Genomic DNA, 23,633 nt, shown 5'->3' with positions numbered 1-23,633 from the left:
ATACCAGTTATCTTAATCTTACATGCAGTCCTTAAGTCTGCTGCATATTTTTGTGTAATTGAATCCTGTCCCTAAAAGAGACAAAGCAGGGAATTTGCTTTTTAGTGAAAAGTTAGGCTCTAAATGTTCCTGTTTATAAATTGTACTTGTGGCATTGTCAGATATTTTGATAGTGAGCAGCTAATATTTCTGATGAGTCTATTTTTTCTCTGTTTCCTATTTGTCTTCCATGCTACAGAAATCATATTAGTATTCAGTTTCTATGGAACTTAACCGAATTCTCTGGAAAAAAACTGCAGATATTGTTCCCAGAACTTAAGGCAAATAAATTAGAATCTAACCCAGATGACACATTTTATTCATGTGGTTTGCTTTCCGTCTAGATACCTGATGTATTACTTCATCAGCAAATTCAACAAGGCCAAGATGTCTTCATTTTCCTTCAGAGCAAGAGCTGTAAGAGCAGTGTGGTGGAAGTATTGGTCTTCTGTGGCCAGGCGGTGAGAGCCCATCGACAGCTGTGATGAGCAGAGCAGACACGGGAGACAGGAGGCAGCTGAAGCCAAAGAGGACCCACGCCTGGAGCTGTGTCTGTGTGATTGGAGCAGAGAGAGGCCAGGACCCAAGGAAATCCCAGCAGCAAGGGAAAAAAACAGATTGACTCTCAGTGACTCATTTAGCTCCTGGATTGGACAGATCTCTCCCCTGCTGGCAATTTGGCTGAGCATCAATGGACAGATACCAGGATGAATAGCTTAAAATAATTAGGGGTTGGGAATTTGCAAAACTGCTAGCCATCCAATTCTTTACTGTGCAATGCGAGGCAGAAAAAAGAAATTACATTTAGGTTATTAAATATTAAGTCAGTGGATTTACTTCCATTTGGTGCAGGACAGGAAACTGGCTAAAATTCAACATTTATATCATTGTGTTGATGGTCTGTTTATCACTGAGCAAGTAAGTGCTTTTTGGCAGGTCAAGCTCTTTGACACATGGGGCAAATGCGTGCTTAATTTCTCCCAAACAGAAGAATGAATGTAATAATAATTAACACAGATGAGAACAGAATTAAAATCAAGTACAGTCAGGAGTTTAGTTTAATGCCAGGTGTCTCACATTCTAGATGTTCTGGGGCCAGATCTTTCCTGTTGAAGGTAGCAAGGGTTTTGCCTTCGGCACTTCTGGGAGCTGAAGTGGGCCTTGGACGTACAGAGACAGGATTCCCTGTACTTTCTATTCAATGCACAAAACCAGAAGCAACAGGCTCATTTAGTATCAGTAAAGGTCAGTTAAAATTATAGAGACATCCTTTGGAGCAAATCCTCTGTCTTGCATTTGCATATTTATGAATTAGAGATTACGACAGGCTATTTCATTTATTAGAGCAGCACTGCTATAGTTAATAGTCTGTCAGTACTTCCATTATAAACCCCGTTTTTCAGTGTTTAATATCTCAGCCATTTAAAATCACATCAGGAAGCAAGTCAGTCTTATGTTGCTGGCCAGGTGCAGTTTTTTGGTATGGATTATTTTCAATAATGAAATACTGCTCATCATATATGCAGATGAGCCACAGCATTTCTGTTGGAGGGACATAGCAAGGTGTGTAGTTTGATTGTGGCTTTGTTTTTCTTTAGGAAAGAGGGGAAAAGAGGGATTTGACCAGTCATGTCAACTGTGGCCTCATGTTTGAAGAACAGGTTTTCACGCAACTGCTCTCAGAGGCAAGGCTGGTTCTCAGTGGGAAATCAGATTACTGTTTGCTTTCCAGTGGTGACCAAGGTAAACAGGTGAGGATGGTTACCCTGTCCTTCTGATGTTTCTTGTCTACCAGTCATGTGAAACACCCCAGACAAGAAAGCAGTGAACAAAAAAGAACCTTTAGAAGTAACAGGAGTCCCAATTACAAATTCAGAAATCTGGCCTCTTTTTAAGTGTCTGCCAGCAGCAAAGAAGTGCAGTACTGTCCTGACTTTATTGCTGATATTTGGGGTAGAGGGGTTGCTAAGGCTTAAGGGGCAGTTATGAAGCAACTTGCACATGTCCCTAAACTGAGCAGTGTCATTTATTCCAGCAGTCTCACATCACTCTCCTTCCAAACAGCCCCACTTTGCTTTTATAGAAGTACACTAGAAAGTAACTGCCTAGCAAGGGCAAATGTTCAGACTAAAATACCAATTTTTAACTTGCTAGGGCAGCAAAAAGTTACTCTTCAGTGTAGCTGAAAGAAGCTGCTCTTGCACTATAACCTTTTGCCCTATGAAAAAGAGAAACAGTCCAAACAGAAACCCCAGGAGAGTGGTTTGTTTTCAAGGTCTTGAAAATCATTTGCTGCCTCAGTAACTGACAAGCTAGAAATCAAATTCATGAAGAGAAAAAAAATTAAGCTTCGTGCAAAATATCTTTTGCTCTTTTGCCTCACAAATGCAGTTGGAGGTGGGAACATAGTCCATATTTTCCATCTTTCTCGCCATAAATGTCTATGTGCACAACTGAGGGTTCCAGGGAAACTAGCAGTGGCAGGCCAGAAACACTCCGAAACATCAAATTCAATCCAATCGGTGCACTGCAGCTAATCAAACTGTGCCCTAGGCAAGACCCAGGGCTTGGCCTCTGTGCCACCTTCTGTAAATTCTGGCTGAATTAAGATTAACAACAGGTTTAGAAGTTACATTACACAAACATTTTTTTAAGCACATGTAAGACAAGATTGCAGCAAAAAGTCTCTGATCTTAAATCCCCCAAATCCAAATGGTGAGCCAGACTTCTCATTCAGTCTCTCACCAACATCATGAGAACCAAGAGACCAGATCAAGGCACTCCTCTCAGGCTTATGGAAAATCTGTTCCAGATCCAAGTGGCAAGGGCTAATCAGTAGTGCTTTCTTAAAACAACAGTATTTGGGATATTTTGTAACTAATTGCTAACTAAAAGTCCATTTTCCAGACTCCTTCCAGAGTTGCCATTGTAAAAAACAATCTTCCTTCCTAGGCACATCACAGTGCCTTTTCAGCCAAAAATTATCTCTGGTCATGATAAGTGATCACAACTCAGAAGGAGGCAGACTACAGAAATTCAGAAATTTTAACTGTTTTGAATACAAAATTACTTCAACAGTTTTATTAAAAAGGTATAACCCAAAGTAAGGGGCGGGGGGGGAGGGGTTCTGCCAAACCTGTAGAAAATGTCATACATTTTAAAATGAAGAAGTATTACCTGCTATTTGCTGGAAACTCTGTCCGGGCTCAGTAAGCTGTCTGGACAGGATTGTTTACTAGATATATTTGTTATTCTTTGTCTTTAATTTGCAGTGACATAAAATCTTGCACAACTGACTTTGGTGCATCCTTAAATGCTAAAAATACTAATTATTATGTAATTAGTCAACAGGATGTGTGTAATTGTGCAATACCAGCATTCCTGGGTGTGGTTAAGTACATAGGTAGAATGCCAACAGTCATCTAGATGTAGTATTATAAAATTACACAGCAACATACACCCTGGGTGGATACTCTAATTATATTTTACATTTAAACAATAGCTACATTAGCAAAATGGAACTTATTATTTTTAAAAATATCTTCCCACAGGCATGGATCATAGTACGTGATGGTAATAATATTGCCCAAATAGAGTATCTTCCATCTCCCAAGGGACTCAGTCTTCTTCATAAACATACAAATAGGAGACAGAAACCAGGCATAAAGAGCCCTTCATTCACTCATGGCATAAAACCACCCCAAAACAGACGCAGGACAATTGCTGAATCATGCACTGGAATAACTGAAGGCAGAGAACCACCAGGAAGGACTTTCTATCTCATGAAGAATCACATGAGATTAACCAGAAATGTGACTAGAACGGTTATATTTTTATGACTTACCAGACACTAGGACAATCCTTAAACCATGGTGAAAACAGATCCATGCAGTGAATCAGATTATTCTTTGAACTTAGCCAGAAAGATCTAGGTTACAGCCACCAAATGTCTTGAGCATTTGAGTTAATTCTGATCTCTGCTAAGATTTACTGTGAATGTGGTGTGAAAGTCTACTGCACTCCCAGCCAAAACCTCCCTGCCTGGTCATCCCTCATTCTTCCTGTGCTACATCTGCAGTGACTGACAGGTGTGCATGTCACTGGGGCCAGCACTACAGAGATGGTAACTTATGCAGTATAAACAGAAAACATGGCACATCAGTATTTACTCTCTTTTGATATGGTTTCAAGGTGAGAAATCCAGGAGAAGAATGGAAAGGTAAAAATTCCAACACCAAAAAAACTAAACTAAAGAACCCTACGCTGTGACTCATCATTAATGTAAAATGTCAGAGCCTAAAGCTCTGCTTTTTTCATGTGCCTGGGTGCAGAAGGGTGAGGTGCCCTCTGAGGATGATTTTATCTTTTACTTTTGCATCTGAAGATCTTGAATGTGGTTTGGCAAGTTCATAAAAACACTGTGATGAAGTTGAGTTGAGTTGCCATCTGGAAATTATACATAGAGAGATGTAAGAAAGCTTGAGGAGAAAACTGCAGATGCTGGAAGAAGAATCAGCAGTGCACATGAATGAGGTTAAAAATTGCAGACAATTAGCTACAAGATGACTCCTACTAAATAAATCATCAAAAACTTGACTACTGCTTCCAGGTTTCTACTGCAATATTAGCTCATTGGAACAGTCAAAAAGATGTTAATTTGGCCAAAGTTTTAGAAATGTGCTATTCTTGTTTGAATTAACAAATCAACCAACAAGGCCAGTCTATACTGTCTTGCCAAGGCTATAAAGCTTCTAGGGAAGCTATTATATTTAATGCTCAGGATCTAGGGCCCCATGATATGCAAAATAAGCCTCTTTGTGTTAAATGAAAGCTGAGCGGGAAAGAAAACCTGATCTTGTCATGGAATTTCACATCTTGTTTCAGCATTCAGGAAAGTGCTTTGGATGTCCAATTTAATAGAGGAGCACAATTTTTTTTCTGTATGCCTCCACAGACCAGGCCTCGCTCTGTTCTCCTTTAGTTTAATCCAAGACTCAAAGTAAAAAGAAAATATTCTAATTGCTTCCAATAGGCATCCAATCAATCTTGTGCCATGGTTTTACTTAAATGTAAATTCAGTGCTAAGTTCCTCCCAAGAAAAAGAGAGGTAAGTGATACAAGTCTGCACACAAACTTTCCACCCTCCTGTTATTTGCTGCTGATAGAACCTATCCTTTGGCTTGGCAAAAACTTCTTAATTTGTCTGGTCTATCTGCAGGGTTGACTGGTGTAAAAAAAATGTTCACCTCGACCTTCTTTATTGCTACATCAAGGCAGCTCACTACAGTTGTACTCTTTTCTACTGCTTGAGATTTACTTGTGTCCCTGGTGTGTTGTGATAAGCCTCTAAATGGCGATGCTGTGAAGGTTTTGCTCTTCCCAAAGACTCTCCTGAGGTTCAGTGAAGGCAAGTAGGGTTTGCTTGGATTTAAAGGTAAATCGTATATGTCACTATAATAAAGGGAAATATGCAAAGTGTTGGTTGAATTTAATAGGAATTTGGAATGTTTGACTTGTCACAAGGCCAGTTAGTATTATGTGGACTTCTGACATTGCTCATAGCAGGAGGAACTCACCCCATGGTGAGTGCCAGGTCAAGGCCTCGTTGTCACATACATGCAATTTAAACCATCTTCAGAATTAGTGTTAAGTCTTACTATCACTTAGTAGTATAAAATTAGAAACATGATCTGAAAAACACTAGAGAGAAATACTGAAGTTTTGCACATCAAAAAGGCTAATTAGAAACTCTTTTCTTTTATAACAAATAAGCCAAGCATATTGACATTAATTATAGGAAATACTCAAGGTTTGGAATAATCTATTGAAGAGCACAGATGCATACCAAATCCTGTGTAAATGAGTGTGTGCAACTGTTCTGCAGGTAACACATTTAATTATAAAATAAGCTGTGTGTTCAGGTTTCTTTTTAAGGGGTAGAACATCATAAATTAGGTTTCTCTCTCTTCCTTGCTCTTACTCAACACAGTGAGATAGTTATTTCTGTAGTCATATCTGTTCATCACAGCCTAACATGCATTCCAGGGGCTTGGAGCAGATTCTTCCTGTACCTGAAGTAGTAGTAGTTCTGTTTGCTTTCGTACTAGTAGTTCTGTAGTTGTTCTGTCGGCTTTACTGGAATTGGATCACTGTAACTAGCAGCAGAATTTGTTCTCTGGTGGTAAAATTCCTTTGGTTTCAAAAAAGTGAATGCAATTCATAATTGCTTTTGTATTTTTCAATCTCTGTTCCAGAGCTGACTAGTGGCATTGGTTTCTTTAAAAAATACTATGACTACGATTTGCTACATTGCCCATTAGTTTTGCCAGTAGAGACTCTTAACAACTCTGTGAAGAAAATTTCACATATCCCTTCTTTTACGCTGTCTGGCTGCAAAGAAATCCTCTTAACTTTTGATAGCTTTACTTCATGGGGAAAAGGTTCTTCTCTGTCGGGGCCATGACAGGTGGGCTCAGCAGGCTGAATCACTCCACCCCAAATGCTCCTTTCATCTTACTCACTGCCTCCATACAGATGAAAGATGCTGTGCTTTCCAGGTCAAATCTCATGAATGAAACTCCCAAATACTTGTCTAAGCGTACTCCTTAAACTGGATGAGATGTCTACCTGCACTGCGGCCATTGTAGATTATCACCCAGCTGGGACTGGTAAACTGCCTGAAGCCTGCTCCACAATTTCCACACCATCCTGCAAATGCCAGGGCTTAGCACTTTTCCTCTTAGAAACACCCATCTGCAAGGGCATATGTTGGTAGGGAATTGGTTGTTCTCTCCCATCACTAGTAGAGAATATTGATGTTGCCATTGCTGGTTCAACTTCTTTAATTCTCCTAATTTTCCTAACAATTGTCTTAACATTTCACAGGTGTGTCCAGAGCTACTGTGTCAGCAAAAGTTCTAAAAAGCTCATGGTAAAACTCATGCTTTCACCTCTCAGATTCAAGCTGATTAAAGGGTTTGAGGAAAAGTGCCATGGGCAGTAAAGAACAATGAAGATCGTTTAGATGAGCTGCAGGTATCATTTCAGATCACTAAAAAGTAGGAAAAAATAAGTTACTCTAACATTAAAACAGTAATCTCTGTATAGCCTCAAGAATTGTCAACAACTGGCCTCCAGTCTAGCTCAAAGATTGTGGTAATCTCACCACATGCTGCCCAAGTCTGAACAAGATTGCCTAGGCCACAGGTACATAACACTGGCCAAACTTCTGTATCTGGCCTCTTCTTACACTTCTGCTTCTGAACATCCACTACTGGTAATTATCAGTCATAAAATATTGGAATTGTTGGATTTTTTTCAGCCTTGTGTTCTTGAGCTTAGATTTTTATATTTCCCTCATTTTTAGTGAGTCTGAAAAGGAGACAGCTTCTGTCCTAATTGCACTCTGATAAGGAAAACCAGCAGTTTTTACTGACCCTGGCCACCCAAGGGCATCCTTTTACAAAGAGACACCTCTGACACGTAGATCCATGTTGACTGACAAGATAGATGCAGCACTTGTAAAAGAAACCAGCTTGGAGTTGCATATCATTTAGTGGCAACTAAATGCAGAAAAGAGTTGCAAGAGTGGGAGCAACAGGAGATTGTCAGTTGGTTGTGAAGTCAGAATAAAAGTTTTAAATATAATTTCATCTATTTGAGAGGCAGATGGCTCCGTTAGTAACTATTCCTTACATATAGATCAGACTTCGAAAGTCTGCTTTGGATAAAAGTATATAAAAAAACCGGAACCCATGCGCTTTTGCCTTCAGTGTGCAGTCAGTAGATTAGAAGGAAAAGGAGCTGTTACACCTGTGAAATTAAATTTGACACAAAGATAGTTTAGGATGATAATGAAGGTGAAAGTTCAAAATATAGTGTGATATCTGTACAAAGTGTATTGACCTGCTGTCTAACTTTTTTGTTCTTCCTTGAAATCTAAAATTTAGTTTCAAATAAAAATCACTTCCTAGCAGTTCATATGATACAAGTACATTATTGAATTCTTACTGAAGCAGTGTTGCTCAGAGATGGGGGCCCCTTGTGGCATGGGGTTAGGAGCATTTTGCAGGACATGACAGTTTCCAGACCACAGGCAATTCTGACTTTAGGGAAAGGTGAAGGAGGTGGGCACCTACCCTAGAGAGAGATTACAGGCAGCAAAAAAGCCAAGTCACCAATGAAACCTTTCTATTTCTTTCTAGCACTACTGGTCTTCTGATGAAATTTTCAAAATTTGGGATGAGTGGCAAATTTTTCAGCAAATCCAAGGGAACCTGGATAGGGATGGTCAGCTTAGCGAGAGAAACCAAGGCACCAGGTAAGATGACAGCCTTGTGGGAGAAGAGATGGAGGGGCAAGGGGAGGGAAGAAGGCAGGGTGGCTCATGGAGGGGATCTGACTGCAGCAGGGTGTGCAGGAGAGGGAGAGACTGCTGCCTGTCAGGATATAAAACTGATGCTGAGGAATAGGTGCTGGAATCATCTGTCTGAAAAGAGAAGGGCAGAGAAGGAGAGCAGTAAAACTTTGGGGTTGGCATTGGGGGTGGCAGAGGGAAGAACAGGGCTCCTTCTGCACCCACCCTGCTTCTAGGTAGAAGCTAGCTGGCTACAGCTCCAGGAATGAGGGGGGTTCATTGTCTCTTGAGTTCATGACATTATTTTAAAAAAAAAGGGGGAAAGAAGCCTAAATCTCTTACTGCTTGTCTGGGCAAACAAGAGCTTAACAATGAAGGGAAAGTCTTTCTACCTTCCCCCAAAAGCAGCTAATCTTCAGCCAAAGGCTTTACCTGGGGCTTTTCTGGAGGCCACCTCTGCCCCGTGAGTGACATCCCTGTCTCTGCTTGAGCCTGGCAGGGCAGTGAGAGTGCCAAGCACCTCTGAGCCATGAGGGGGATGTTGAGGAAGGAGGGAGCTTTGTGCCAGTTAATTAGCAGCACTTTGGTGGTTTCTGCAGCCCACTGTAACCTTCACAAGACCTGCAGTGAAGGAGAGATATTTGGGGATATATGGTTGAGGCTGGAAGTCGATTTATTTGAGCTCTTCTTCCTTTGAGCATAAAGTTCATTGTTCTTCCAGCTCCCTTTAGAGACCATGCCATCAGCTGTCCAGGCTGGACAGCCCAGAGTCAAAAGGAAAGGAGCCTTTTGCCCATCACTGTCACATAAATCAGAGCCCAAATCTGTAAAATGTGAGAAAATGAGAGATTCGATTATCCATATGGATCACTCTGGATTTATTCCAGATTGCTTCATTAATAGCAATCAAAGACATCACTTTAATGGATTTTTTATCCTCAAAATTATGATCATGGGGAATTTGTTCTGGCTATTGGTTTTGAAAAGGCTTTTGATTCTCTTCAATAGCCTTAACTTATTTCAGATTTAGGTAACAGTAGGATTTGGTCTTAAATATGTTAGATAGGTCAATCTCCTTTATTCAAATCCACTGTTATGTTAAAACTAATGACCACAGTTTGAAGATGATTTATATACTGAGGCTTAGACATGAGAGTCTTTTTTCTCTGATACTTTTGCTGTTTCAGAGGAGCCTTTGTTTTGGGAAAAGTCACTGTTTTTAAGGGAAGTCAGTGATGTTTTCAATTTTGCCCTTAGTTGGAGGATATGTTATTTTTTTAATGAAGATTTTCTTTAATGAAGATTATGCTGGAAGTCACTGAATGATGTTCATGTTTCTTCTTTGTTAATTGGGGTAAAACTCTTAAAGCCATTAGGTGATTTAAATGTAGCTCTATTTGAGCAATATCCTTTATTGGATCCCCCATTATCCTTTAAACATCTTGGTGTGCAAGGGGATAAAATTAGAATGAATTTGTTTGCTTTAAATTGCCAGCCTCTGCTTGATAAAACTATTAGCTATTTAGCTAATTGGGCTGCTCTTCCATTATCATTAATTGGCAGAATTGATACAATTAAAATGGGGGGTTTATCCAAAGTGTATGTGTTTTTTCCTAGGTATTCCTATCAAGTTTCCTATCATGTTCAGGGAGTCTTACATTCTGCAATTAGTTTTGTTTTCAAGGTTAGAGGTAAATTCAAGATTGATTTTGAAACTCTGCAGCTTCTTACAGAGTCAGCTGGACTGACTCCTGCTAACTTTGTTGTTAGTTTTGTTTGCCTTGGTGCAACGTATTTGGTGATTTAGGGAATGCCCGGTGCTATGGGGCTGCGGGGCGGGGCAGCCACGGACGGAGCGCACTCGCTTTGCAGAGGGTCAGGGCGAGGCTTGTCCCAGCCTGTGCCCGGCAAGGTGCTAACCACCCATTATTCCCTGGCCCACCAAGTGTTTTAACACAGCCAGAACTTTTAAGAACACAAGCCCAGTGAAGTCAATCAGCTTACTCATAGTAGTAAAGTTAAACAAAGGCTGCCCTTGGTTGGGGCCACAGTAATCATCACATTGTCAGCTGGGGCTCCCACCGAATCCATTGCAAAACAGCACCACTTTTCCCTCCCACCTTGCCTGCTTTCAGCTGGCGCTGCCCTCCCTGGGAGCAGGGCAGGATGCTGGGTTTGGAGCAGTCGCTCTGCCAATCCCGTGTCGTGTGTCCAAAGCATTGAGAAACTGCAGCCTCTGCTCCTGCCATCCCTGGTGGACATGCCATCCCTTTTAGGCTGCTAGTACAAATCGTGCTTCTCCCTTCTAACACTATGATTCATGTCAGCCATTAGCCTCAAATAAATGAATGGGCTGAAAGAAAATTAAAACCAAATCATGCTTCTGTCAAAGGGAGGTCTCGTTGACAAGCAGGGCCTCTATTTGCCAGAATTAGTCATCTGGGTCTGCCTTTTGCACCAGAGACTAAGAAAACCAGAGGATGATTAATTGGGCAGGGCCAGGAGGATGTTGCCCCTCCCCTAGAGCTGGCCAGTGGGAGCAGTTTCTAAATCACACCATGAGGGCAGTGGTTACATCACTGACCGCCACCGTTACCACTGCTGCACTTTCACCACCATTTTATGTGGTGCTGGAGTACCACATGTGTTCCTCACCGCCCAAACATGTCCTTTTAACTGTGATTTTCTTTACCTTATCTTGCAAGCCATGTAGAGCTGGATCTATTGCCTTTTAAAGCTGCTTAAAATAATTTCTATCTAGAATATAAAATAGTTTTATGCAAAATAATTATTTAAAATGTTTTGTCTGTAAAATATGTGCAAATATATTAATATATCATTTTGGCTAAAAAAAAAAATCAGGCTCTTTCCTGTAGACATGATCCAGTACGTGTATAACATGTTTGAACACTGGAGCAAACTTGATGCAATGCTGCCCTTCTTAATTCATTTGAGTCATTGTAATTTTAGACTATTCCATAGTCATTTCATGAAACACATCATGCTTCATGGGTTAATCCTGATTTAGCTGTGACGCTTTGCTTTTGGGTATTATCTAAATTGTTTTGCCCATCTCTTCTTCATTCATTTTGTCTGTCATGAATATCATTCTACATGGATTTCACTCATACATTTATTTGTATTTGAATTATGCATCTCTTTAAGGAGATAGACCCATCAAGTGATACAATACCTGATGGCACAAAGAATGAGGCATTGTTTACTTTTGCATAAAAAGCCACAAAGATGGAGCACACAGTTTATGGGATACTAATGAATTATTTGGATGGTTGATCTTAAGTCAGACTCAATCCAGCTAAGCTTGGTAGCCAATGCATTTGAAATGTAATGGATAATAGTCCGAGAGCCAAATATATTGCAGGTCTAGCTTGCACGGGTTGGGCCTTATTGACAACCTTATTGAGGCACCTTTGCTCTGAGTGGCTGGGGAAGCGCCTCGTCACGGGCTCACAGGCTGCCTTCTTGCCCCTCCAGGGACAGAGGCTGGCCTGCTGCTCCAGGCCTTGCACACTCCCAGGGAGATAGAGATCACCTCATTCTCTGGGGCCACAACCTGGCATGTTCCATGAGCACTGAATGAATTCACTGGAATGAAAGTCACCTTGGCCTGAGGGGCCCATTGCAGCTCCTTCAGGAAGAGCAGGTACTCCCACAGTGTAGTTAGAACCCCACGCTGCCACAGGTTCGCCTTGACTCAGGGAAAAGGAGGAGGGAGCAGAAACAGAACCTTAGAATGAGGGTTCTACCTCACAGCACTAAATGCACTGATCCTGTATTTCTGAATTAATTGCAGTAAATAAAGAGAGCATCACGCTGGGTAAAACTCAAGTGAAGGAGATGATCAACCCCAGGCAGAGCAGAGGAGCTGCAATGAAGGAGCCAGTTCTCCCTGTGCAACCTTTAAGGTATATTAGGGCTAAAACCTCCTTTGTGGTGGCATTGCTGTTTATTTGCTTCCATATCAGCTCTGAATTTGGCTTATTGTCACCAGTAAAGAGTCCAGAATAGGGGACATCCTGGGTTGAAACATTACTGTGGCATACAATGCCCCCTTCTCATTTGAAAGTAGAGATATAACTCTGTATGTCATTAACTAAGACAATAATAAATTAATCCAATAGCCAAGTAATAGTGCTGTAATGCTTTCATGTAAGAATTGGAATGTGAATACTGAGCTTTTCATTTCATGGTTGAAAAATACATGTGTTGACCCAGATATTAGTTTCTGTATTTCAATCATTTACATATTATGGGTCAATAATTATTTCTTGCACAAATTACTTTTCAAATGAGAAGCAGTATATTGTAATGGTCTATCATATTTACAAACATCTCATTGTTTTCCTAACTTAGTATTTAAAATACACTGGACAAGGTATTGTTTTCCAAATACAAGACAAAACTGGGTCAGGTAAAATTCAGATACTATTTTCTTTTACTCTTATCCATAATGTATAATATTCATAAACCATGGAGTGGCAGCCCTCCACCCCTGGCAGGCCCACACCTCCACTTTGGAATGGGCATAGTTTTCCAGCAATGGTTTAGGAGACCTGACACCTCTTTCTGCTCTTTCCTGACCTTAAAAATCTCACCCCTTTGAGCAGCAATCCCTCTGAAGACCCAGCACTGTCAGAAGAATTAATGGTGGGGGTTTTGAGAAGTTTAGTACTTCCCAAGATTTCTTTACAGCATGCAATGACATCCAACAAAATGCCCAGGATGCCTTTTTTCAATTACTTTGCAAAGCTAAAATAGTATAAATAATCCTGGGTTTTGCTTACTGGTCTTGAACTTAGTCCATCATTTTGGGCTGTTCATTGTTTCATCATATTCTATCCCTTTATTAGCCAACATTTCCCACAGAAACCTTTTGTCTTAGAGTAAATGTGTTCAAGTGTTCAAGTACTGAATTAATCAGGGACTAGTGCAACATATATATGCTGCCCAGCAAGATGAATTTACACATCTGCCTTTTCCCCTAATTATAATTCCAGAGGTTGAATGTCAACAGCATATGGGTATATCCTCAAAGAGGCATGCAAACACACATACAGGCACACACACTGTACATTAATCTCTCTTGGCTTATCTGTTGCTGTCTTTAATTTGTATACTTCAAAATTGAGTGGTGAGGTCATTTATTAGACTGTTTCTGTGAATTTTATGTAGTGATAAGAAAGCAGTAACATGCAATTTGTTTTTATAGGACTCACTTTTGTAAGTATGATCTAATGTTTTCTTCCTTTAGCTGAACAGTGAGGAAGAGGTGACTTCAGAGCTAACTAAGAGTTAACTGGCTACGTTTCAACTGTCACCATTGTCTTAAATCTACATAGAGAGTGGAGAGAGCCAGAGAGGTGTAAGTACAGCAGGACTGGGGAAAAAACGTTTGTAACTAGAAATTTCTCCTCATAGCAAATTTTTCCAGTCTGTCTTGATTTTTTCTTTGCCTATTTTTTAAACACAACATGTGATGGAGATGATTGTTATTATCCAAAGGACCTGACTTGCTGGCTCACTGCATCTCTGTTTATGAAATGCCATAACAAAAGTGAGCTCACGCTTGTGTGCTTCCAATGCGTGATGTTCCTGTGTGCCAGATGGGCACTTTCATGACTGTATGAGCGTGGATTATTTCATTTCCTACATCTGGGTCTCCAAATGGCTGCACAGAATGCCACAGGAGAGAGGAACAGATCTTCAGCTGGGGAAACCTACCTTCACAGGGGAACCAGCTACATCAGAGGGGACGAGGCAGAAAAGCCCCGAGTGATATCTGAAAGTTCACATAAATCAGGGCCATAAGGGAAACCTTTAGAACCAGGAACAAGACAAAAATAAACAATAACTAATGTTGGATGTCAGCTGTGCAGAGGGGGGAGGGAAAATAAACCATAAGCAGTTTCTTGTCTGGCCACAGAAGATGTGTTTGGAATGCTGTTTTGTATTTCAGCTCAGAAACTCTGCTGTGACCTTCAGATATTGCTTGGTATTACAAGTTCTACAGATAGCCAGAGAGAAATATTCCAAGGAGAGATGGCATATACTCTGCCATACTAGTTAATGTTGTGTGTGTATTGCTCACAGCCCGTTCCCGAACTGTGACCAGGCAGCCTTGTTAAAACAGTGTGGAATCCTACAGTAACAGTCAGGAATGCTAGTTAGTCATAATGCTGTTGCAGGGTTTGGTATAATTAGTTGTTTGTTTATAGCATAAGAGTGCTTTCTTTTCCTTTTTTTTAAGCTCGAAATGAGAGCAGATCCTCAGTAGAGTGAGGATCTGGCTCACTATACTTTTGCAGAATATGTTGCATTTCAGAGCCAGCAAACAGGAGGAGATGGTGAGAAGAACTAGCTGTAGCAGAAAAAAATATAGTTAAGTCAGTGACTTTCTTAAGATAAAAGAGAGCAAACCCCCAAAAGAGAGCAAATGAAAAAAGTTATGAACAAAAAGAAAGTAAGAGCTTGTGACACAAAGTAAGAAAAATAAACAGCAGTTGATTTAACTATTCTGCATAAGATATTTACAAACCACAGCATATTACTGTTTGCTTTGTGCATTTTCACATCCTGCTCAGTTTAAAGCAGTAATTTTCTGCAAGGACAACAGAGGGAAAAAAAATGCTTTACACTGCTTATATTAATTACATTTTTTCATTACCCGTCATGTTTTCTACAGGCTTGTGTATTATTACTGTAAAATGTAATGAAACAGAAAAAGAAAAAAGAATGGACTTCTGGGAAATTTTCCAATTCTTGAAATGCAATGTTAATTGAGTGCTATTTTTAGGTCATCACAGATAGAACTGAACCCATTGCCATCAGAGCACAGAATGGGGACAGCCCAGGTGCAACACAAACGGGGTGAGGGAATCAGTTTCTACTAATGGAGAAAAGGAGAGAAACTAACTCGCCAGAGGGGTGGATTCGGGGCAGTTTCTATTTCTTGATGTAAAGTTCTCAAAGCAGAAATGAAAGGGAAGGGGTGCAGAGCTGGCAGGGATCCAGAACCCACCATGCCCAACCATGGTCACTCCCGAAGGAGATCCACTGACTCCTGAATCAGGAGGGCAGAGTAAATGAGTGGCTCTGTCTGGTTTTGTGGCTGACTTTCAGCTCGGGAAGGGAGGGCACTCTGAAAGCTGACATGAAATAAAGTCTCCCAAAATGTATCAGAAATCCCTTTAATTTATAGATCTCTTAAAAGGCTGCCAAAAAATCAATTATTTTAATTTGTATATAGTGCAGCCATGGACTGATTCAAGTTCTTTTGAAGTATTTTTAAACAGTCATTGCACAAAGGCATCCTCTTTCCCATATGCAAAAAAAAAAAGAATTGAAAATCAGAATTTCTCACAATCACTTTGATTGGAAGAATAGTGCAATTCACATGGGATTCTGCAAGCAAATCTGAGTCCCCTCCCTCAGTCTGTTAACTGAGTACCTTTACTGTCCCAAGAATCAGTGTAGCTCTCCTGCTCCCTTTATTATCTGCCTCTTCTTCCAAAGAGTGTGGGGAAACTGAGCCCATAACAGGGGAAATAGTTACTGGCACATGGGAGTGGTTGGAGATTCCCTTTGGAACAGAAATGGAAAACTGTCAGTGTGCACTTACCAAGGCCAGAATCACAGAATCTGCTGGGGTGAAAGGATCATCAAGTCCAACTCCTGACTCTGCACACAACATTCCCAAGAGTCACATTCTTGTTGCAAATCAAGAAAGAAATCCTGCTCCTTCTGACTCTGCTTGCCCTGCCTCCAGCAGTGGTGCCAGCATTTGGACTTCATTTAGTCAAGCCAAGTGGCCCCAGCCTGTTGCAGCCTCACCATGGGCCTTAGCTCATTATTGGCTTGTCAGCACTAATACTTCATCAAGACCAATCTCAAACCTGGCAGCTACCCCTACATTTGCATCTCACCATGACAGAGCCCTTTTTACGTTTAGGTTAGAGTTATTCCTCTTTGTTAGGAAATTGATCTGGATCCACAGCCCTCTGATTTGGAGTCACAATATTTTTTCATAAAGGACCCAGTTTTGTTCTTTCAGAATGATTTGCTTTTCCTTAGCACCCAAAGTTGTTCTCATAGGCTGCAGTCCAAAAATAGCTGGGCTCCTTTGCAGGCCAGAGCAGGTAAACTTTTTTTGTAGTGGGATGACAGGAGCAAGTGTTGAAGAGTATAGAGGGAGCAAAGGGAGCCATGAAACCACAAAGTCTCCTGAAGCATGGGCAGCCTGACCCAAGCCAGCTGGATCCCACTACACCACCCCTAGGGAATGGCTCCTATGTGAGCCAGCCCCTTCACTGCTCCAGCTGTTGAGGAAAGGGTAATAAATTTGTTAATTCCAAGTAAACTCATTGCATAAATCAGGAAGTCAGTATTCCAATGGCAATTCAGACTTGAGATAATGTCTTAAGAGACAAGCAGTCACTGGTTTCCATGGGAATTTTGCCATATCTTTCACCAGTGCTAGGATTTAATCTATGGGAGTTTTCATTTTTTTCAATTTGATTAGCTGGCACCTGTCCTCTACTGAAAGACAACACAGTGCACCTGAAGAATTGTGGTAATAAGCTGGTCAAGGAGACTTTGCAGGATGGACCTGAGGAGGCTGACTGGATCAATAGGTGGGATTTCATCAGAGAGAAGGGGTTAAAATATCACTTTGAAAATTTCACTTCAGTATGTTCATTTTCTGTTTCAGCTGTGTTGGGAATGGCTTGTAGATTCAAACTGTGACTCAGAGCAGGAGAAATAAGGAGCCGTTAATTCTTACTAAAAAAATGCTATTCCAGGCCATAGCCCTAACATAAATGAATTTGGCATATTCAGAGTGAACCATCACTTCCATGATTAAATCAATGGACATAAATTCAGCTTTGGTCAGATTAGGCCTCAAGCTTGCAGACCATGCATCAAATGTTTATTATTGCTGTTATTATTAGTGCTTTCAAAGAGTTCAGTTATCTTGATCCAGGGAAACAGTAAACACCAGTGCTTAAATATGTTTCAGGCTCTGGGATTTTCAAAAACCCTTGTGCTTTCAACTGCCAATGACAACATGGAGCCTAGAAGCATTAAAAATCTGAAGTAGGTACTGATCTGTGTTCAGGGGAACTCATATATCTGTGGAAATCTGCCTCTAATTTATTCAGCAGCCCTGTCATTCTGGGTCACATTTGGGACCATGACCACTTCACCTGGTGCTACTCTGAAAACTCTGCTCCTTTGCAGGCCTGTGGGCAAAACAGGAAGAAATATGTATTAGGGCTCTCAACTAAGAGGAAGATGCCATAAGCAATGATGTGTTAGCCAGGATGTTAGAAGAGGCCATTTTATACATCAGATGCAGAGCTCAATTAGCTGGGGTAATTACAGTTTCTGATTTAAAGGTTTTTGCATCTTATGAATCTTCCCACCCTTCTTCTCAGCCTCTGTGTTGTCCCTGCTGAGGATCTGCAGTGTTGCAGGTGAAGCCCATCTAGACAGCGTGGCCTGCATGCACGGGCTGGAAGGCTTTGGCTGCTGCAGTATTGGCACCCAACTCACATCACAGCCAGGATGACTCAGATGCCAAACTGGCTGTCCATGCTCACACATGAGCCTTTAAAAAGAAAATGTATGTGGACCAGCTCCTGAATACTTTTGTAGATATGCCAGCACATGACCTGTGTGGTCCCCTTGCAGTCCTACTTAGACTAAATTTGCGAGTAGGCAGTGTTCTCACCCAAGAGGATGGACATTTGTCATCTAATTGATTAAATCTGTGTTATCCAAGAGGGTGTTCCCAGCCAAACAGTGAAATGCTCCTAAAGCATTCAAAAACAAATCCCAGAATGGCCTGTGCTGCACCCACACAGAGCTGCTCTGACCCTGCACTCCTGCCAGTCTGGGAAGTAATGTGGGCTTCAGAGCCATCAGTTCTGGGCATCAGGGATTTTGTAATAACAGAAAAAGGTGGCTAACTCTCCACTCCCTTTTCCTGGTTGTATGGTGTGAAATGCTGCTGAAGCCAGTGGAGTTGCACTGCTATAAAACCAGATACAACAGAGCAGGTAAATATCTCGATATATCTAATATTGATAAAGTTCATAATGTCAATGCCAACAGAGTCCAGAGCAGGACTGGCCTCTTGGATTTGCCTCAGTAGATTGCACCTCAGCACTATTATTTTCATCAGGTTTTTGTTACTTTGTCATCTTCCTGGGTATCATCAGAATAAGGCTCATCTCCCAACTCCTCAAACCCAAGCGTATCCCTCTAAGTTTTGGGGTTGGGATAAAGAGTACCATGCTTAAATTACATCCTTTGAAATAGGGCACTTTGCACAAAAGGCCTACCAGGTTCCCATTAGAAGAGTTAGTTGAAGACTGGAAACACTGGCTGCAGCTAATTTCTTTTTTTCTATTTGTTAACCCACTTTGTCCAAACACTATGAACATTTGGTGCATTTAGTTCTAAATATGTCAAATTCTCTTTTAGGGAAAAATTTCAAAAATCTAAAATCATCTCTTAAGATCAAATTCATTGCTGAGCTCAAAATTACTCTTCTCTACACAAATAAACCACATGCACATACTTGTGTGCTTTGTCTGCACTGCAGGAATTGTCCCGGGATAGCACTGTGCTGTCTGTGGAGCCCTGCTAAAAAGCCTGGCTTTCTGATAGTGAGAGAGAGCTGCAAATATTAACACATCGTTGTGGGCAGTGGGAAGCAAGAATGATTATCCCAGAATATAACAAATCTAAAAATAAATTGCCTTCATTTTCACCTATTGCACACTGATGGGGGTAAAACAACTTTAATTAGTGTAACGGACAATAGCGATGGAATTGGCTTGGTCACAAGATTTTTGCAGGATGACACTGATGGTATTACTATCCAACTTCAAAGATTTGGAAAGATGTGGCTGCTAACACTGGAGAATAGAAACCTGTTTTTCATCAACTAGGCTGGCCTGACAAATTAAGTCTGTGGAGTCATTAGATTAAGATAAGAGCTTATCTCCTAGACTGACATTTATTCAGAGGTTTTTATGCTGCTCAGCTAGTAATTAGTGCAGTTGAATTTTTAACACTGCTTTGTCCAGTCATTTGACAAATTTGAAATATATACAGTTTTGATAAAAAAAAAAAAAACAACTAAAATCCAAGAATGCAATATTATTAGCTTGGAAATGTTTTCAGAAGTGTTGAGATGATGCTAAACATCTTGAAGGAGGTCAGAAGTGCTTCTGCTGTTGACTCATTTCCACACACAGATTAAGAGGCTCCATACACTAAATTTTTAGGCACTAAGCAGCAGATATCTGTAGCAAATATGTAATTTCTTTCATGCCCTTCCATTTTGTAATTCTGCTGCTTTAGAGGGGCAGGAATATGATGCAGGCTGTGGTCCTGCCCATTAATGCTAGTCTGCTTCCTTCAGCACTCGTGTTAGGATTTCATGTGGGGGCAGTTTCAAAAGGAATCTTCTCTCATATGGCTGATTTCATGGGATAAGATTTATTTTTCCTGTCCTAATTTTCTTGTAATTACAGATGGATTGTTCCACAGTAAACCAGTGCATTACTTTTGGACACATTGCTTTAGACTAACAAGTATCAATTTTTTAAAACAGTTCATTTTGAGTAACTGAAGATCAGGATTGGATTGATAATTAGTGATTAAATTGATGATTATTTGTTTATGAACTTTGACAGGTTTGTTACAGCTACATCCTGTTACAGCATTTGTTTTGTCCAAAGCGCAGCCATCTCAGCATCTGTGGTTGTTACCTTTAGAAAAACACAGACTAGAGGAGTTCATGGTAGTAAATTGTGGTTCATCCAACTGCTTTAGTTCTGTGATTACTGGCTTTCCCAAAAACAACAACAGAAAAGACCACTGCTTTGCATTTTACACTGTACTGCCAAGACCCCTGGACTCTGTGGACTCAGGGCCATCAGCTGCAGAGGGTGACAGACGCATTGGCACTCGCCTGCACTCCTGAGCTTGAAGCAGCAGTGGTAGAGTAGGACACAGGCTCTCAGGCTGACTGGGATCAGGATCTGCATGCTGGTTTTCCATGTCCCTTTCTGTGGGTTTTCATGGCATTTACATAACCCCAAAGCATGAGAGGAGTTTTAGCATCTCATAAGTACAACAGGTTTTCTATGGTTGGAATGCCATGAATGGGAAGTAAGGCATGAGTGAGGGGGTTATTTCAGATCTTTGTACAGCCAGGAATGAAACCCTGCTGCTCTCTACTTTCTGAGCCAAACCCTTGACCTAGACCTGCCCTGACTCTTGTTTCAATTCAGATGGTTTCAGCCCTCTGTGTCTGCTAAGGCCCTTGATACTTCCCATTGGATATGTGAAACCCTATATATTTTGTATATATTTCATATATGTGTAAAATTCAAGCTGTGTGGCAATCTCTGCCATTGGACATCCCACCATGCCTGGTCTGTAGGTGAGATCTCAGCTTGTGGTCAGGAGTGCCTAGAGGTAGAGATGGAGACAATATTTTTGCTCATAGAATTGCTCATAAATGGAAAGAAATTTGCATCAAGCTGAACCACTTCCATCAATCCCCCAAAAGCTTGAAGTACTGTTTTGCTCTCTAAATTTTAGCTGTTAATGCTGCCTTTGCTGTCAACCAGGTCAAAAATCCTGCATAATTCCCCATATATATCTCACTTCCCAGCAGAGAGAAATTAAACCCCTTCCTAGATCTTGGATGAGCATGAGGGAAAGACCCAATTTCTGAAGCCTCTAGGGAGGAGCATGGCCTCAACAGAGGGAGAAGGGGGTATTTAAATTCAAGCTTCCCTGGATTTGTGGCAGCAGCATCCCTATTTTCCTATATTGTTTTACTTTCTTGTGTTGTGCACTGCTATGTTGTGCATTGCTGCAGAAGCTGAATGGTGTCAGCACTACCCTGGCAAGCTTCATCTGTTGAGCCTTTAAACTAAAGGGGGAAAGTTGCCATCACCAAGACACACCAACAGAACCAAAGAAAGACTTCACCTCTAGGACAAAACTCCAGCTATGTGAAACTATTAACGTCTCCTTTTGATGGGCTGGAGATTACAGCACAGTGGTGTCTTGATGTTGTCTGTCACAGCTGTCTATCAACAGTGCTGGCTCATGGGGCAGTTCTGTGGCCCCACAGTCTTTCCAGACCTACCCTGCTGCCGCCATCCTCCTGTAGTTCCATGAGACATAGCACTGACTTGCCCTTTTGCCTTCAGCCAACAATTTAAAGACGATTGCTGCTTGATGGTGCGTGTAAATAAATTAATAGTCTTTGTTCTGGCCGAAGTGTCTTGAGTCTGAGACCTTCACTGGCCCCACACAGAAAGCCAAGGATTGACAGGAGCACTAGCAAAAGAGAAGTCCAAAGAGGTCAAGGGAAGAGGCATTGCAGACTAATAAAATCTGTTACTACATGGAGAACTTTGCTCAACTTCTGATGCCAGAAAAGACAGCCTAGACTGGCAGGTAAATCTCCCTGAAAATAGCAGAAATCAAGGTTAGACCAACATATTTATCTCAGGTTACTTAGTAAATATGGAAATACTGTAAAAAGAGAATTGGAGGTTTTACAGAAAGAAGGTGTCATTGAATGGCAATAACAGTACAACCATGCTTTACTCTGCCCTCCATTTTTCAGGGTCCCATTCTTGGGTTGATGGTTGCTCTTCAGCATTTGGCCAAGGTGAGACAGACGAGAGAGAATTTTTTCTGAAGTTTCCAGTGTTCCTAATCAATTTTTAAAATTATAATAAAGGGCGATAACTTTTTTTAACTAGCAAATACATTTTTAGTGTCACCAGAAAATGGTGCCTGTGAACTTGGATGTTACTCTGATTTTTTATGATTGCTTTTGGCTTCTAAGTTTGGTAGTCATGTCACAGAAAAAAATATGCTTACCCTTTTTAACCAAATTCCATAGGCTGAAATTTATCCATGGTAAATGTTTCACAATGTAGTAAGTTTTGCAGGAGGTTCCACGCAAACATCCTTTATTCTCAGAAATTAAGGGGAGCACTCAGTAGCACAAGTACATGGTGTAGCCATCCAATTGTTTGTATTTTCCCCAGGAATTCAACACTTTTCACAAATAACTACACTTGGCAGTTCCATAACACAAATGCTGTGACCCCACAGGACAACCACAGAGGTAGGGTAAACAGCTCTCATTCTATTTTATAGGTACTTAGCACTTACAAAATGCAAGCTCAAGGCAGGCTGTGAGAAACATCTACACTTAGAAAAGTCTTTCTGGAAAGCCAATGGAAATTATTTGCTCAAATATTAGTGGTAAGACAAGAGGTCAGTGGTCAATGCAGCCGTTGGGTTGGTGGGTTCCCTTGCACCATGTTAGAGTCCCTCTGCAATAGCCCAGCCTCTGCCCAGTTTGTTTTTCTGTCGTATGTTATTCATTAAACCCTTTGCTGTGACATGCCATTGCCTGCGTGCCAAATCCTGAGCAAATCATATCCTCTGTTCTTCTCTTGCAGATTTGTGAGATAATCTATTGTAGATTAATAATTTCAGTCTTATGGTGCAATGTCAAAAATAAATTGGGGTTATGAAGCTGGAGGGGAGCCACCTGGGGGTCGTGTGTTCTCACTGACGCTCCTTATTTGACTTTGAAAACAGCGTCATGATGAGATTTTTGAAGCTGATTGTTACCCCATGGAATCCAAATCACAAGGTAAAAAATGCTGTGGAGTAAGTTTTCATCTTCACAAATACCAGCTCAATGTTGAACTATAAACGATTTTCAAGCTATTGCCTTCCCTCTCCTCACAACATGAAACATATCTGGGCTGATCCAATACATCTCTTTAGAATATAAGATGGCAGAAAAATAAACAGAATAAAATAAAAGCCAACTCCTTTTAAGGACTGAATATCTGCTGGAGGTGGAGGTATCCAACACAGAAAAATAATACAGTCCAGGAACACAGCCAAATATACTGTAAGAAAATATTATTTTGCTTAATTTAAAATATTCTCCAACATTTCATAAGATCCCAAGTGTTGAACAGTGAGTAATTTGTCTAATACTGCAGTTCTTTGCCCCTCCCAGCTGAATCACAGTAAGTCCTCGGTGTCTCCAAACCAGATTAGGGGTTAGTGCATACAGAGTCACTTTCCTCCTTAGCTTCCTGGTCTCTTCTGCAGGACAGGAAGATCCACAATCCTCTCTGAATTAGGTATG

At 40.9% G+C, this 23,633-nt stretch overlaps 1 long non-coding RNA gene across 1 annotated transcript in view; it reads left to right on the top strand.

The window, feature by feature from the left end:
* LOC115947984 overlaps nucleotides 1-23,633 on the top strand; it is a 487,803-nt gene that overhangs the window by 450,702 nt on the left and 13,468 nt on the right. Inside the window, exons 7-9 of the long non-coding RNA XR_004081838.1 lie at nucleotides 8,244-8,359; nucleotides 12,210-12,321; nucleotides 13,668-13,778. This is a non-coding gene — a long non-coding RNA (uncharacterized LOC115947984). The remainder of the gene's footprint in view (nucleotides 1-8,243; nucleotides 8,360-12,209; nucleotides 12,322-13,667; nucleotides 13,779-23,633) is intronic.

The sequence above is a fragment of the Geospiza fortis genome, unplaced genomic scaffold (genome assembly GCF_000277835.1).
Source record: "Geospiza fortis unplaced genomic scaffold, GeoFor_1.0 scaffold403, whole genome shotgun sequence".
NCBI classification, from domain to species: Eukaryota; Metazoa; Chordata; class Aves; order Passeriformes; family Thraupidae; genus Geospiza; species Geospiza fortis.
This window is presented reverse-complemented; position numbering and strand designations above follow the sequence as displayed.